Here is a 15,969-nt window from a genome sequence, read left to right as displayed (position 1 = left end):
AGCAGCTAAGGATAGCGGGAGATATGGATCAAAAATGTTTAGCATGGATCAGGCATAACCACTATTATTATAAAGCAAGTATGATATCTTGCTGTAGAAACAGAGAACTGCAGATGCTAGTTTGTACCAAAGATAGACACAAAGTGCTGGAGTAACTCAACGGGTCAGGCAGCGTTTCTGATGAAAAAGGATAGGTGACGTTTCGGGTTGGGACGCTTCAATGAACAAACAGGACTGCAAATTGCGATCCAAATCGAATAGTTTATGTGGTTTATCAGAAAGACTGGTATATGCAGACTATCTTGTTGTGCAACATTGTTAACCTCCATTAAGATTACATCTTGCCCTTTATGATTTGTTTTAACAACGGATAGTCATTGCACACCAGCTACCACAGCACGTGATACAGGACGATCTGGTAGCAAAGTGGCCTAAGGTATCTGGGGACCAGATGCTGTTGTGTGGATTTAAACAATTGTTTACAACCAACATCCTCTCGCCTCCCTTCCCTAAATATCTGTTCTCGCAGAGCCAGTTTACTCCCTTCCTTCCTTCAGTACTGCCTTCCCCTAATCCATCTCCACTCCTTAGACCTTCCCCAAGGTCTGTCTTTCCCATGATACTTCCTTCCCTAAAATCTCCTGCCCTGTACCTCTTTCTTCTGTCCCTCACTACCTCTTTCCACAAACTAACCTTCCTTCCATAATATTCTCTTGTCTTTACCCAACTCTTCTTCGATTCTTCTTTTCGCTGGTCCTTCAGTCCTAATTCTCCTAAATGTCATCTCCCTCAGAACCTCCTACATTGATCTCCACTCTTCCGAAGTACCCTTTTCTCCAAATGTCCCCCCCCTCCTCTATTCCCCTTCCCTTGATCCCTTCCCTTCCCTAGTATCCATTCCTTCAAACCTGCCTTCCCTCAAGCCTTCCTTCCCCAAAAGCTCTACCTCCTTCTATTGCCCAATGCACCCTTTTCCTAGCCCCCCCCCCTCACAATTGCATTTATAAATACTAACATAATATTCCTTTCAACTCACGATTTCCTTTAAATTTACCCTTGTGATTATACTCACCCAAGTACAATCCTCTTTAAATCTATATAATTTTGAGCACTGTTCACGCAATGAAGCACCAAAAATTGACATATTTCTGCTACTACAAGCGCTAATTCATCATCTGGCGTTCTGCATCGCTGTCCTGTGTCACATTGGATCTGCTGACATGTTCATCCTCAGCTTTCAACAGGCAGTCGGAGAATGAACAATATAATTTTTCACTCCATGAACTTCAGTCAGAATTTTATTTGTGTTTTAACTGCTTCTCTCTTGCTCTGCCCTTAGGATTTGGCAGAACTAAGCTCAACAGGGTTTTGAGTCTTCCATTAGTAATTCAGCAGGAATATAATCTGTGGTACACCCTTGCAAGGTCATAATGTAACAACTGTAGTCCTGTAGAGTTATGTTACATACATCATATATTTATATGAACTACACAGCTATCTACTTTTTCAAAAGAGGAATTAAGGCATTATACAGATTTAACATAATACATGTCTTAATGAGTTTATTTGAAATGGAATTTTTGTCTTTGGCATTATAAACCCATTTGTTGGCTTGATACAGTTGCCTTCTTAACTATTTTCAGTATACTCTTGTGCCATATTTTTGCTGTCTTCACTGGATTAACTTTTGGAATACACACATATTTACATGACTCTTCAGTATTCACCTGTATTTCTCTTCCTGTAAATGTGCTTAACATATACAATCTGATTCTAACTCCTATTTGCAGATTACAACAAAACGGAGCTGCAGACAGTGAGAAGGCTATCAAACTACACAGCAGGATATAAATCACTACACAGCAGGATATAGACTGCAGAAATGGGCGGAGAAATAGCAACTGGAGTTTATTCTGAGCAAGTGTGAGGTGTTATTGGAATCAAGGCATTTGGGGAGAAGGCAGGCACGGGTTATTGATTGGAGACGATCAGCCATGATCACAATAAATGGCTGTGCTGGCTCGAACGGCTGAATGGCCTCCTCCTGCACCCATTTTCTATGTTTCTATGTGTTGCACTTTCGGAGGTTGAATGTATGGGGAAAGTATACAGTATGCAATTCTGTTTGCCCCATTACAGGATGGATGTGGAGGATTTGGTGAAGATGCAGAGGTTTTCCAGAATGATGCCAGGAATAGAAGGTATTAGGTCTCAGGGGGGGCTGGGCAAACTTGGGTTATTTTCTCTGTAACATCAGAGGATGAGGGGAGACCAGATAGAAGTATACAATATAATGAGAAACATAGAAAGGGTAAATAGTCAGGACCTATTTTCCAAGGTGAAAATGTCAAACACTAGAAGGACAAAGATTAAAGGAGATATGCATGGCAAGTTTTTCACACAGAAAGTGGTGGGTGACTGGAACATGCTGCTAGGCATGGTGGTGGAGGCAGATATGGTAGAAGCATTGAAGAGGTTTTTAGATAGGCGCATGGATGAGGAGATTAGTTTAACTTGGCATCATATTCGACACAGACATTGTGAGACAAAGGGTATGTTCCTGTGCTTTGTAGTTCTTTGTTCTATATTTTCACATAATATCGTTTTGTATTGGATATTTTGAACTGTCAGTCTGAAATCCCATTTCCAGGTGTCAGATTTGCCTGGTGATGTTTACAGATGAACTCTCACATGTTGATTGAATTGCTTCACTCCATGACTTCAGTCATGAAGTTATTTTTGTCTCAACTGCATCTCCGCCACTCTGCCCTTAGGACTTGGCTGAACTAAGATCGATGGGGTTTTGAGTCTTTCACACATCGGTAATTCAGCAGGAGTGGAATCTGTGGTGGAATATGCCATTGTTTTGTGCTTGGGCACAGGTTGCTAATCAATGGCTAATTATTAATCTTGAGCAACTTTTAACAATTGTTCCTTCAGTGCTTTATTCAGTAATCTCTCAGCCACACCATTTGATGCTGGATGATATGGTGAAATAAGGATGCACTCTATGAAACACAATAGCATTATGTGTTCAAGTAGTTGAACAAAGCTGAGGATATTACAGTGTCTCTGCTAAACCATGGCATAAGGAAATGGATCTTAGCCTTTTGCTGAAGATAGACACAAAAAGCTGGATTAACTGTGCGGGACAGACAGCAATCTCTGGAGAGAAGGAAAGGGTAACGTTTCGGGTCGAGAACCTTTCTTTCTTTCTTTTATAATCTTTTTATTAGCTTTTTTTCCAAAAACAAAAAACAAAACAAAAAGAATAGTGATAAACATAACAATGATATTGATACATAGGGATCAAGATTACATTAATAACAGGGATAATCTAAATATGAGTCCAGTATCAAAATACACATTGAATATAGACCTCCCGGTCTCTATGTAAATATAGTTAAATGTTTAAAAGAAAACTTATATACGTAAAAAAAAAAAGATAAAAAGAAAAAAAAAGAGGAGAAAAGGAAGAAACAAAACCCCCCCTAAACTAGGAAGAAAAAAGCAAAACAGAATCTGAGCTGAGAATTTCAACAATTTAGGTCCCTGTTTGTCGTCAAGTCCGTTCCACCATATAAAGGTAAAATAATTTTTATAACGGTTGGAGAGGGAGCAATTTATGTTGTGTGAAAATGTTGAAGAAATCTTCCCCAAGTCTTATGAAATTTAACCAAGGGTTCAACAATGTCACTCCTGATTTTTTCTAAATTTAAACATGATATCGTTTCAGAGTACCAATGGAATGTGGTCGGAGGGTTAGAGTTTTTCCATTTAAGTAAAATAGATCTTCTGCCGATTAATGTAGTAAAAGTAATTGGCCGATGGGCGGAACGGGACAAATGAATAGAATCCAACATTGGTAGCCCAAAAATTGCAGTAATGGGATGAGGTTGTAAATCAATACCTAAAACTACAGAAATAGTATCAAAAATTTATTTCCAATATTTTTCCAGAGGTGGGCAGGACCAAAACGTATGGGTCAGTGAGGCCACTTCAGAGTTACATCTGTCACAGGTAGGATTTATATGACCATAAAAACGAGGTAACTTATCTTTTGACATATGAACTCTGTGAACCACCTTGAATTGTATCAGAGCATGTCTTGCACACATTGAGGAAGTATTAACTAATTGAAGGATCCTCTCCCATTTCTCTATATATAGAGAAATTTGGAGTTCTCTTTCCCAGTCATTCTTAATTGTATCAAATATATCTATTTGTAATTTCAAAATCAACTCATAAATAGTCGTTATTAATCCTTTCTGATAAGGGTTAAAATGTAAAAAAAATTCCAAGATTTCATTTTGTTGTGTGAAAATGGGAAAATGGGTAGAGTAGCCTTCAAAAAATGTCTAATTTGTAAATATCTAAAAAAGTGTGAATTAGGTAAATTTTATTTATTGGAGAGTTGTTCGAAAGACATAAAACAACCATCCAAAAACAAATCATGAAAATCTACTAATCCCTTCCTCTTCCATAACAGAAAGGCTTGATCAGTACTAGAAGGTTGGAAGAGAAAATTAGATATGATAGGACTTGATAAGATAAAATCATTCAGTCCAACGAACTTACGAAATTGAAACCATATTCGAAATGTATGTCTTATTATTGGGTTAGACATATATTTATTCAATCTCGTAATTGTAAAATGTAACGAGGCCCCTAGAATAGAAGTCAATGATAGCCCTTGTATAGAATCAAGTTCAAGATTTATCCATCCTGGGCATTGGGTATTTTCTAAATCTTTTGTCCAAAATGTTAAATAACAAACATTAACTGCCCAATACTAGAATCTAAGGTTCGGCAGTGCCAAACCACAGTCTTTTTTTGATTTCTGTAAGTGTTTTTTACTTAGTCTGGAATTTTTATTCTGCCATATATATGAAGAAATTTTGGAATCAATAATATCAAAGAAAGATTTGGCAATAAAAATTAGTGTTGTCTGAAATAAATACAAACATTTAGATAAGATAAACATTTTAATAGCATTGATTCAGCCGATTAAAGATAAGGACATTAGTGACCATTTGGTAAACTGTTGTTTGATATGGTCAATTAAAGGCGTAAAATTAGCTTTAAATAAATCCTTGTGTTTCTTGGTAATCTTAATACCTAAATAAGTAAAACTTTCGGTAGTCAATCAAAAGTGGAAACTGTCCATAATTCGAAACTAGATTGTTTAATGGAAAAAGCTCACTCTTACTAAGATTTAGTTTATAACCAGAGAAACTACTAAATTGATTAAGTTATGCTACTATTGCTAGAATAGATTTCTCAGGGTTAAAAATAAATAATAACTGATCATCTGCACAAAGAGATAACCTATGTATCTTATTCCCACGGACAATACCAAAAATATTAGGGGATTCCCTAATAGCGGTGGCCAAAAGTTCCAAAGCAATATCAAACAGTAAAGGACTTAAAGGACAGCCGTGTCTAGTACCTCAAAAATGCCTGAAAAAAGGGGATCTCTGATTATTGATAAGTACAGAAACCTGAGGTATATGATATATCAGCTTGATCCAATAAATCAATTTTGGACCAATCTTAAATTTTTCAAGTGTATTGAATAAGTATTCCCATGCTACTCTATCACATGCCTTCATGGCATCAAGTCAAATGATACTTTCTGGGGTTTTATTTGATGCTGTATTTACGATATTCATTAATCTCCTAACGTTAAAGTATGAGTAACGATTTTTAATAAATCTTCAGAAATAATTTGCGGTAAAATATTATCCAATCTCATAGCTAATATTTTGGAAAGAATTTTGGAATCTACATTTTACAGTGATATAGGTCTATATGATGTCACTTCAATAGGGTCTTTATCTTTTTTTAAGAATTAAAGAAATAGATGCTTTATAAAAGGATTGTGGTAATCTATTCATTAAAAAGGTTTCTTTAAAAACCTTGTATAGCCAGGGAGACAATAAACTTGAAAAATACTTTATAAATTATACTGTAAACCCATCTAAACTGGGAGCTTTACCAGAATTCATTGAAAGGATTGCTTTCAGTATTTGTTCCTCCGTAATGGGTTCATCTAACAACAGAGACTCATTATGTGGTAAATTTGGCAAGTTCAGTTTCATTAAAAACTCATGCATTATATTGGAATCAGTAGGAAATTCTGATTGGTATAGGGAGGTATAAAATTCCTGAAAGGATTTATTAATTTTGTCATGGTCTACAGTTAGTGTACCATCCCGTTTACTCACTTTAGTAATCTCACGTTTGGCCGACACTGATAATTTTCAACTGATTAGCGAGTAATTTACCAGATTTTTCGCCATGTATTTTAAATTGACTTTTGGTTTTAAGCAGCTGGTTCTCAATCGGTGATACTAATAACAAATCATATCTCATTTAAAGTTCAACTCTATTCTTATAGAGCTCTAAACTAGAAATTTCTCAATTTCTTTAATCTCATCAGCCAATATACGTATTTCTTTTTGAGTTTGTTTTTTTAATCCCGCGGAGTATGAAATAATTTGTCCACGAATATATGCCTTAAAAGCATCCCAGACTACACCATTGGATATTTCTTCAGTAGAGTTTGTTAAGAAGAAGAAAGCAATCTGATCTTTAATAAAATTAACAAAATTTAAATCTTGAAGCAAAGTAGCATTAAATTGCCATTGTTTAGCAGTAAACTTGAAATCAGGTAGTTTAATTGGTAGTTTCATGAAATCAGGTAGTTTAATTGGTAGTTTCAATGGTGCGTGATCAGAAATAGCAATTGCATCATACTCACACGCAGTGACCGATGAAGCAAGCCGAGAATCTATTACAAAGTAATCAATCCTAGAATAACTATGATATACATGTGAGAAAAAAAAGAACATTCTTTGTCATTTGGGTGTAAGAATTTCCAAACTTCTAACATTCCAGAGTCAAGTAAAAAATAATTGATCAAACTAGCTAATTTATTTGGAAGCACATGATCAGATGTAGATCTGTCAATCAAAGGGTTCAAACAAGTTGAAATCTCCACCCATTATTAAACATGTTCATTTAAATTAGGAAAGGATGCAATTAACTGTTTAAAAACTCAGGGTGATCAATATTTGGTACATAAACATTCACCATACCATAGAGTTTTTTGGTTATAAAGAACACTAGTAATCACCAAAAATAGTAAGATTAAACGAGAACTTACCAGTTTGAAGTTTGATCTGTATTTTATGAGGAGTTACGATGAGGGATTTCGTGAAGAACCCCGCTTCCACGCATGCGTGTCATTCTTCAAAGCAGCGGTGTGAGGTCACAGGAACCTATAATGATCTAACATAGTAAGATTATCAAAGAGATACCAGTTTTTGATATGATCATAAGAGGGTGGGAGCGGAGGGCACGAAATCCCTCATCGTAACTCCTCATAAAATACAGATCAAACTTCAAACTGGTAAGTTCTCGTTTAATCTTACTATTTTACTTCGGAGTCACGTGAGTGACTTCGTGAAGATTTCAAAGCTCTGTGACCTCATGCCGTGGAATGAGTCCATGCTTCACAACTGCCTTGGGTATTGGGAGAGAGCATCATTAGTAATTTTAAAACACAATTATACAAAGAGTTGTGTGGTATAATGAAAAAATTATATAACATTTTTTTTTTTTTAAATTTGAGAATCATAGCCCTGTAACCTTTCGGGCAATTATTTTGTTGGACATAAAATGTCTTCTTAATACAAATGATGGCTCCAAATTTTAACTGGTTTATTATAAAAACCTGTGGAAAAACCCTTTTTGAATGACCATCCTGCCATTCTGAGGATTTGGTCTGTGGGTACCTGTACAAATTTTTGCTGCGGATGTTGCTGCAGCCCTGGTGGAATGAGAGTTAAAACATTAGTGTCATTTTTAGGACCTATTTGAGCCACCTAATATAGTTTGAGTCGTGACCCTTTCATGCGGTTTCTTTTAAGAGATAAACAACTCCATTTTCTGACCTCGAATGTTCTTAGTATATTCCATATATTGTTAGATGTGTCTTGCTATACACAGTCGGTTGCCATATGGGTGTACCATAAATTCAAACACTTGACCCGAGGAAACCCGATCTGTTTTCTTTTATTAAAACCTGTATGACAACACCAGTTTCTCGGTGAGATGATCAGGGAGTCCAGGCTCAGTTTGCTAAATGGCTGGACTTGTTGTGCGGTAAATAACACCATGAGCATAACCATCTTCCTGGTCTGTTACTGAAGTGACAACGCTGTTATGAGCTACAAGCTCCTCAGCATGTTGAGAAACGACACCCACGTCCCAGATTTCGGAGTACCTGGTTTTCTTACCACGGGTGCGTTCCCACCGCGTGCCGCTCCGTTCCTTGTGATAGGTAATTGGAGAGTGCACCTGTGGCACTATTGATGGCACTGTAGCTCCATCGATTATCATAATGGAGGCTTGTTAAAATTCCAATACGGTCAGAATGTTCTTGGCCTTTTGGTCGAGGTTGTTGTCCAAGCAGTATATGCCCCATTTCTTGATGTGTCCAAAGGTACTGCTTCCGTGTTGACAGTCTTAGTGCAGATGAGATGAGATTCATCGTCCTGTCTGACAGCCCAATGCCGTGCAGTGGGTCTTTTAGACTCTATAAACCCATAATCCATAGTCTTATGGCATGGATGACTGCCCGCAGTCACTGGATAAATTAATAATTTTTGGCTATGTTCATTAGGGAACATGGTTCTAAACCATCCCCTGTATGACCGAATACCATGATTTAGAAGGTCAGTCGGAACTCTGAGAATTCCAGATGCCGAGTGTAGATGAATTATCCCTAGTACCCCATTGATGGGGCCGAACGGGGGAAAAACATCACCCTATGGTTTTGTTACATAACAATGCCAAGCTGGTTTTAGAATTTTAGTAAATAATATTGGAGCTAATAATTACCCCTATTGTAAGCTCTATTGCCAAAGTTCCTCTTTTAAGTCAATGCCTGCCATATAGAATCCCGCAGCTGACACCAAGTCTTATCAAGAATAAGAGTATCCATCTTAAAATGAATATCTAGAACAAATGTGTTTAGGGTTAAAATCAATGATAATCCTGCAACCCTACTCTATTTTATCTCAATCACATCTTTTGTGTACAATTTTTGTAGACCATGTGGGTTTTATGTAAGGACAAAATGCCCTTCTGGTGTATGTTGTACTGTGGTTATTGGGATGAGTAAATCTTATCAGATAACCCTGAATACTGCTGAGATTATATGAATCTGTAGTGATTATATACCATACATAACTGTAGTGTTGTAACCTCCCCTACCATCGTAGGTCCCTATTTTAAACAGAAGAACCCCACCCACCTACCTCCATGGTTACCGGTGGTTGCGTTATTTCCTTGTTTTTTTTTTTTTTTTTTTTTTTTTTTTTTTTGTTTTGTTTTTTTTTTTTGAAAAAAGGAGGTTCTGGTTTGATATCTCTTGTTCGGGGTTGTGTGGGAGGTTGAGGTTCCCGCATCTTCCAGGGTGGCCGCCCTGGCCATACCCTAAAAAAGGATCCTGCGGGTTATTGATTTCTAGCACTGCCACTGGTATGAGCCACATTTTTTATGGCGTTGCCTGTGGCCGGTATCATGCTCCAAAATAGGCCCTTGCGCTGGCCTTGATGAGCCCCAGTGTCTTGGCTTTGTCCACTCACGGTTCTTTGTTTGCAAATGGTAGCATTTTTTGGGGTCCCAGTGCTGGCTGAATGGCAGCCTTCCCCTGTAGTTCAGGTCATATTGCATATTACTAAACAGAGCTAGTGCGTCTAGATGGTCTTTGGTTACCTACATTTAGTCCAGGGTGCGAGTGTATGCTATGATGCCTTCCGTCAATCCCTTTAAGGTTCTCTGGATCTTGAGGTCCTGGTTCCTGATGTTCGTCCCCATATGCTGCCAAATGCATTGGTTTACACTGGGCACCTGTAATGCCTCACCGTTGCCAGGTGGCAGATGTCTGGCCAGTGTCTGTAAATTTTTCCCTGTTGGCGTTTGTGGCCAGACATATAGTAATACTATTGCCATCCTGGATCCAAGTCTACCCATGTTTGACTTGGTTAAAGTAATCAGCCACCATGTCCAGCAGAGTCTCTGCTGTGTTAGGATCATGGGACGCTGTATTACCAGGCTCTGGCCCATCAGGGTCCTGCCTACTCTTTTTTATAGAGTTAGAGATCTCTAGGGTCCCGCACGGGGTACCCATGTGGGCTTAACTGCTGCCCACTTGTCTTTTGTTCTGCGGACCCCTCTTGCAAGTCAACCCAGAACTGACCCACAGTGCTCCCCTCTGATGGGGTAGAAGCATTGTGCAGCCCTCAAAGAGGTACTGCTGTGGTTTTATCATGTTGGAGCAAGGCTCCATACACCGCTTCTTCCCGCTCTAGCCCTCTCGGGCGCTGGTTGCCGGCGGTTTTATGCAAAGTCGGACCCTTCTGAGTCCACTACCTTGTTTGATTTGTGTCTAGCCTTACCGCTCGGCCGCATGGAGCTGGCCCGTGCGGGGCCGACATCGGGCACAGCTGATCCCACTACGGATGATCCAAGTGCCGCTGGCTGCTGCTGGCTGCCCGCTGTTCCACGGTCCTCCTTCTCCAGTATTGTCCTTCCTTCCGTGGAGTGGATATGGCCGGTGTGGAGGATAACTGGCACAGCTGCTTCCATCTATTCCTTTAAACCCGGCACCAACGCTCTCAGCACTCCTGGCTGCTCCTTTATCTTAGACCCCTGGGACCGACCCCCATACTGACGGTACTGGTCCCTTGTGGTCGTTGCAGCCGGTCAACCCCACTCTAATGCCCTCAATTCTGGGCACTCCTACTTATATGGTCCTTAGTTAAGGGACATATAAGACATTAAAACTGATGATAACAGCTACTATAGATTTTATTAATATATGGTCCCTAGATAAGGGACGTATCAGATATTAAACTGATAAGAACAGATACTACACTTGATCTTAGCCAAAAAGCCTAGATGCGATCATTGTAACTAAAAAACCCCGCTGGGACCGACCCTGGTACTCACATACTGGTCCCTTGTAGTAGAGTGCAGCCAGTCAACTGCAAAGTCCTTTGCTGCTGAGAAATGAATTTTTTCACCGTGCTGGAGCGAAGTTGGGCACAGGTGTTTTCCTCCTCCGGGAATCGATGTGCACATGCTGCTCCTGCCGCTGCCAGTGCCCCTGCAGCTGTCAGTGCTCCTGCAGCTGCCGGCTGCCACTGCTGCTGCCGCTGCCGCTGCCAGTGCTCGTGCAGCTGTCAGTACTCCTGCAGCTGCCGGTACTCCTGCAGCTGCCGGCTGCCACTGCTGCTGCCGCTGCCGCTGCCGCTGCTGCCACTCCTCCGCGGTTCTCCCGCCGGCCTTCTGCAGCTTACATGGACCCGGTCCATGTCTGCACCTAGAAGGTAAGTGGAAGGAAACGCAGGGTCTCTTACCTGCTGTTCCCGACTTTCCTTCTCCCGCTGGTGACCGTCGTTCCCTCCGTTGCGGGTTCGAGCCGCTCGGACCGACCCCGGTATCCACGGGCCTGGTCCTTCGCGGCAGTTCCGCAGCCGGTAAAACCCGGCTGTTCCTATCCCGGTGCCTACCTTTTGGAGAAGGTTTTCGTCCCCAACGTCCCGTTCCTACTCCATCAGTGCCTCTGCACTCGCTGAGCGTTTCGAGCCCCGGTACCGCTGGTCCGAGCTGTCTGTCCCGCAGCCTCTGCGCTGGCTGCTAGCGACTGGTCCCAAGCCAGTCTCGTTTGAGACTGGCATACGGACCTCTTTACTTTGCTTCCCGCCCGGCCGAGAGGTGAATTTTGCCGGTGCGGGAGCAAAGTCGGGCACAGGTTGTTCCCCTCCAGGGAAACTCGTGCTGTTGCTGCTGCCGGCTGCTCGCCCTCCACGGGTCTCCCCGCCAGCTTTCCGCAGCCACCTAAAAGTAAGTAGTAAAAAAGGGAAAACGCAGAGTCTCTTACCTGCTGTTCCCGACTTTCAAATTCTCCCGCTTGGGGAACGCCGTTCCCCCTGTGTGACTCGTTGCAATGCGTGTAGCGATATGACACGCATGCGTGGAAGCGGGGTTCTTCACGAAGTCACTCACGTGACTCCGAAGTAAAATCTACCATATGGATCAGAAATAGTTTCATAATGAACAAATGGAATTGAGGAGTCAATAAAAATAGACACCTTTCACCTTAGCCTGTGAATTTGAATGAAACTGCTGTTCTCTCCAAAACTTGAAAAGTCGTGATCGTCATCTTGCCTTACATGAGTTTCCAGAACAAAAATAATCCGAGCATTTAATCTACGAAGAACTTAAAAAAAATGTTTCCTCTTAATGGGATGGTTCAAGCCATTCACATTCCATGAAAGGAAGTTAATAACTTTATCCATATTGTTTGTAAAAACCATGTGGGATGTAAAGGGTTAATTTCTTAAAGCTCTTAATAGTTCATGATACTGGAAGATAAAAAATCTAGGGCAGAGCCAGAAGTGACGACATTTCAGACATTTTTGTAGTTCAAATTCTGCACAAATGAAGCAAGAAACAAAATCTAAGCAAGAAACACAAAAGACCCCCCCCCCCCCCCCCCCCCCCATCCATGTAAAGCCCGAAACTGACCAATAGACAGTCAGTATGCTACCTAATCCCTTCTCTACCCCATCTCTCCTAACAACAGCACCCAGCGTAAAAAAAACCATATTTGCCACTCAATAGCCAAAAAACAGTCAATGTTGTGGTTTAATTTTTAAAAAGTACATGTTGGCAGTGGAGCACAAGAGCAAGAGCTACTTCATATTATTTATCCAAGGTCAAAATATGAAAACCAAGAACTGCGTTCACTTAATTTGTCTAAAGACAGGGGGAAAAAAAATCTTCAATTTTAAAAATAGAAAAACTAACAGAGAAATTCTTAAAAATTAATATATATAAAAGAAAAACAACTCGTCCAGTTAAATTCTTAATCATTACCAAATGATATAGTGTCAAAATAGGAACAACACATCTCCAATTATAACTTAATCAGCTATCAATTACTCCTGGTCAACTTCACCCTCATACGCCTCCAGAAAGCTGGAAGCGTCTTGAGGATCGTTAGAAAATCGAATGTTACCATTAAAAAGTTGTATACCCAGTCTAGCTGGATAAAGTAAGGCAGGGCGCAACTTTTTCTTAAACAAATCAGACATTACATTATGGAAAGACTTTCTTATTTCCAAAAGCTCGGAACTATAATCAGGAACAAACCGAAACTTGCATCCTTCATATTCAACCACGCCCAACTTTTTTTCTGCCTGGAGAATATTCTCCTTCGTTTGCAAGAAGTGAAACCGAACAATCAAATGTCTCAGTTTATTACCAGATTTCTTCCCAATCCTGTGTGTGTTATCCAAAAATAGAAGATTTTCATAGTGCACAATGTTGAAAGTTTCCTTTATCATTTTAGAAGCATATTTTATAACATTATCTCCTTCTTGACCTTCCGGCAAACCAACAATTCGCAAATTGAGTCAATGGCTTCTGTGTTCCAGATCCATATTTTTAATCTTGTATTGCTGGACTGCTTGATTACTTTCATTCATTCTCCAGTTCCAGTTTTTCAATCTTCAAATCTCTCTCCTGGCCCAGGATTCACAATTTATCAATTTGTTCCTCCTTTTATGGAAACATAGAAACATAGAAAATAGGTGCAGGAGGAGGCCATTCGGCCCTTCGAGCCAGCACCACCATTCATTGTGATCATGGCTGATCATCCCCAATCAATAACCCATGCCTGCCTTCTCCCCATATCCCTTGACTCCACTAGTCCCTAGAGCTCTATCTAATACTCGCTAGAATTTAGAAGACTGGGGGAGGGATCTTATAGAAACTTACTAAATTCTTAAGGGGTTGGACAGGCTAGATGCAGGAAGATTGTTCCCGATGTTGGGGAAGTCCAGAACAAGGGGTCACAGTTTAAGGATAAGGGGGAAATCTTTTAGGACCGAGATGAGAAAAACATTTTTCACACAGAGAGTGGTGAATCTCTGGAATTCTCTGCCACAGAAGGTAGCTGAGGCCAGTTCAGTTGGCTATATTTAAGAGGGAGTTAGATGTGGCCCTTGTGGCTAAAGGGATCAGGGGGTATGGAGAGAAGGCAGGTACAGGATACTGAGTTGGATGATCAGCCAAGATCATATTGAATGGCGGTGCAGGCTCGAATGATCGAATGGCCTACTCCTGCACCTAATTTCTATGTTTCTAACTCTCTCTTAAATCCATCCAGTGATTTGGCCTCCACTGCCCTTCGTGGCAGGGAATTCCATAAATTTACAACTCTCTGGGTGAAAATGTTTTTCCTCACCTCAGTCTTAAATGACTTCCCCTTTATTCTAAGACTGTGGCCCCTGGTTCTGGACTCACCCAACATTGGGAACATTTTTCCTGCGTCTAGCTTGTCCAGTCCATTTATCATTTTATATGTTTCTATAAGATCCCCCCTCATCCTTCTAAACTCCAGTGAATACAAGCTTAGTCTTTTCAATCTTTCTTCATATGACAGTCCCGCCATCCCAGGGATCAATCCCGTGAACCTACGCTGCACTGCCTCAATCAAAAGGATGTCCTTCCTCGAATTAGGAGACCAATACTGTACACAATACTCCAGATGCGGTCTCACCAGAGCCCTATACAACTGCAGAAGAACCTCTTTACTCCTATACTGAAATCCTCTTGTTATGAAGGCCAACATTCCATTAGCTTTCTTCACTGCCCGCTGTATCTGCACGCCAACATTCAGTGACCGGTGTACAAGGACACCCAGGTCTTACTGTACCTCCCGCATTCCTGACCTATTGAGATAATAATCTGCCCCCTTGTTTTTACCGCCAAAGTGGATAACCTCACATTTATCTATATTATACTACATCTGCCACGCATCTGCCCACTCACTCAACCTGTCCAGGTCACCCTGCAACATCCTAACATCCTCTTCACAGTTCACACTGCCACCCAGCTTTGTGTCATCCGCAAACTTGCTAGTGTTGCTCCTAGTTCACGAGATTCATCTTGTAACACAATCAGCTTGTCTTGAACTTCATTCAATTTGCTCGAAACTCCTTTCACCATTTCTTCCAAACTGCAAAATCGTGTTATCATTTCATTTTTCAGTTCATCGTTCATTTTCGATATTGCTTCTAAAATACAATAGTCAGAAGCTGTGGCTGTGGCTGTGGCTTTCCCACGTTCCTTCCTTGGGGAGCCACCTTTCCCTCTTGTCTCCATCCTTTTCACAATTAAGGCATATAAAAGTGTTATCAACACTTTATGAAAAGTTGGACTGAACCTTGAAGTCAAGTAATAACAAGTAACATTGAAAGAGTGGTAAGTAAAAGTTAAAAGTTAAGGGAGCAAACAAATTTGCAACCTTATTCTGCCACTAGGAGAGTCCGAGACCCGTCTTCAGACTTTTTGCTCGCACACATTGCTATACTACAGAACCCACAATGGTTCACCCCAAATAATTTAAAGCGATTGTCTATGATCAGTGAGTGGATAATCAATCCCCCTCTAAAAGTAATCAAAGTGCAATCTTTGGAAAATTCTCATAGTCCATTTCTATATCTGTAAAGATATAGTTATTTGGCTTTGCAGTCTTGACAAACACAGCATTTGCCTCTTTATTTTTAGAGATCATTATTATTTCTTGATGTTAACCATATAACCATACAACAATTACAGCAGGGAAACAGGCCATCTTAACCCTTCTAGTCCGTGCCGATGACAATTGTCATTTATGTGACATTTTATGTGACATTTTCTATGTAAGCTCAAGTATCATAGTATGCATGTTAAAAACTTCAAATTTGGTCATCCATTAAACAAAAACAAACTCCTAAAGAAAATACCAGTTTTGCTGTGCTGAACCATGTCCACAATATAACAATGTGCTCACTAACAGCCTTCCCTCAATTCTGATTCTCAGTTCCAGAATCTAGAGTCAAGAGA

At 40.4% G+C, this 15,969-nt stretch overlaps 1 pseudogene; it reads right to left on the bottom strand.

The window, feature by feature from the left end:
* Positions 1-10,808: 10,808 nt before the first annotated feature.
* On the bottom strand, positions 10,809-10,978 carry LOC129697718 (U2 spliceosomal RNA; annotated as a pseudogene).
* Between the last annotated feature and the right edge of the window lie 4,991 nt (positions 10,979-15,969).

Source organism: Leucoraja erinacea, chromosome 5, assembly GCF_028641065.1.
Source record: "Leucoraja erinacea ecotype New England chromosome 5, Leri_hhj_1, whole genome shotgun sequence".
NCBI lineage: Eukaryota > Metazoa > Chordata > Chondrichthyes > Rajiformes > Rajidae > Leucoraja > Leucoraja erinaceus.
This window is presented reverse-complemented; position numbering and strand designations above follow the sequence as displayed.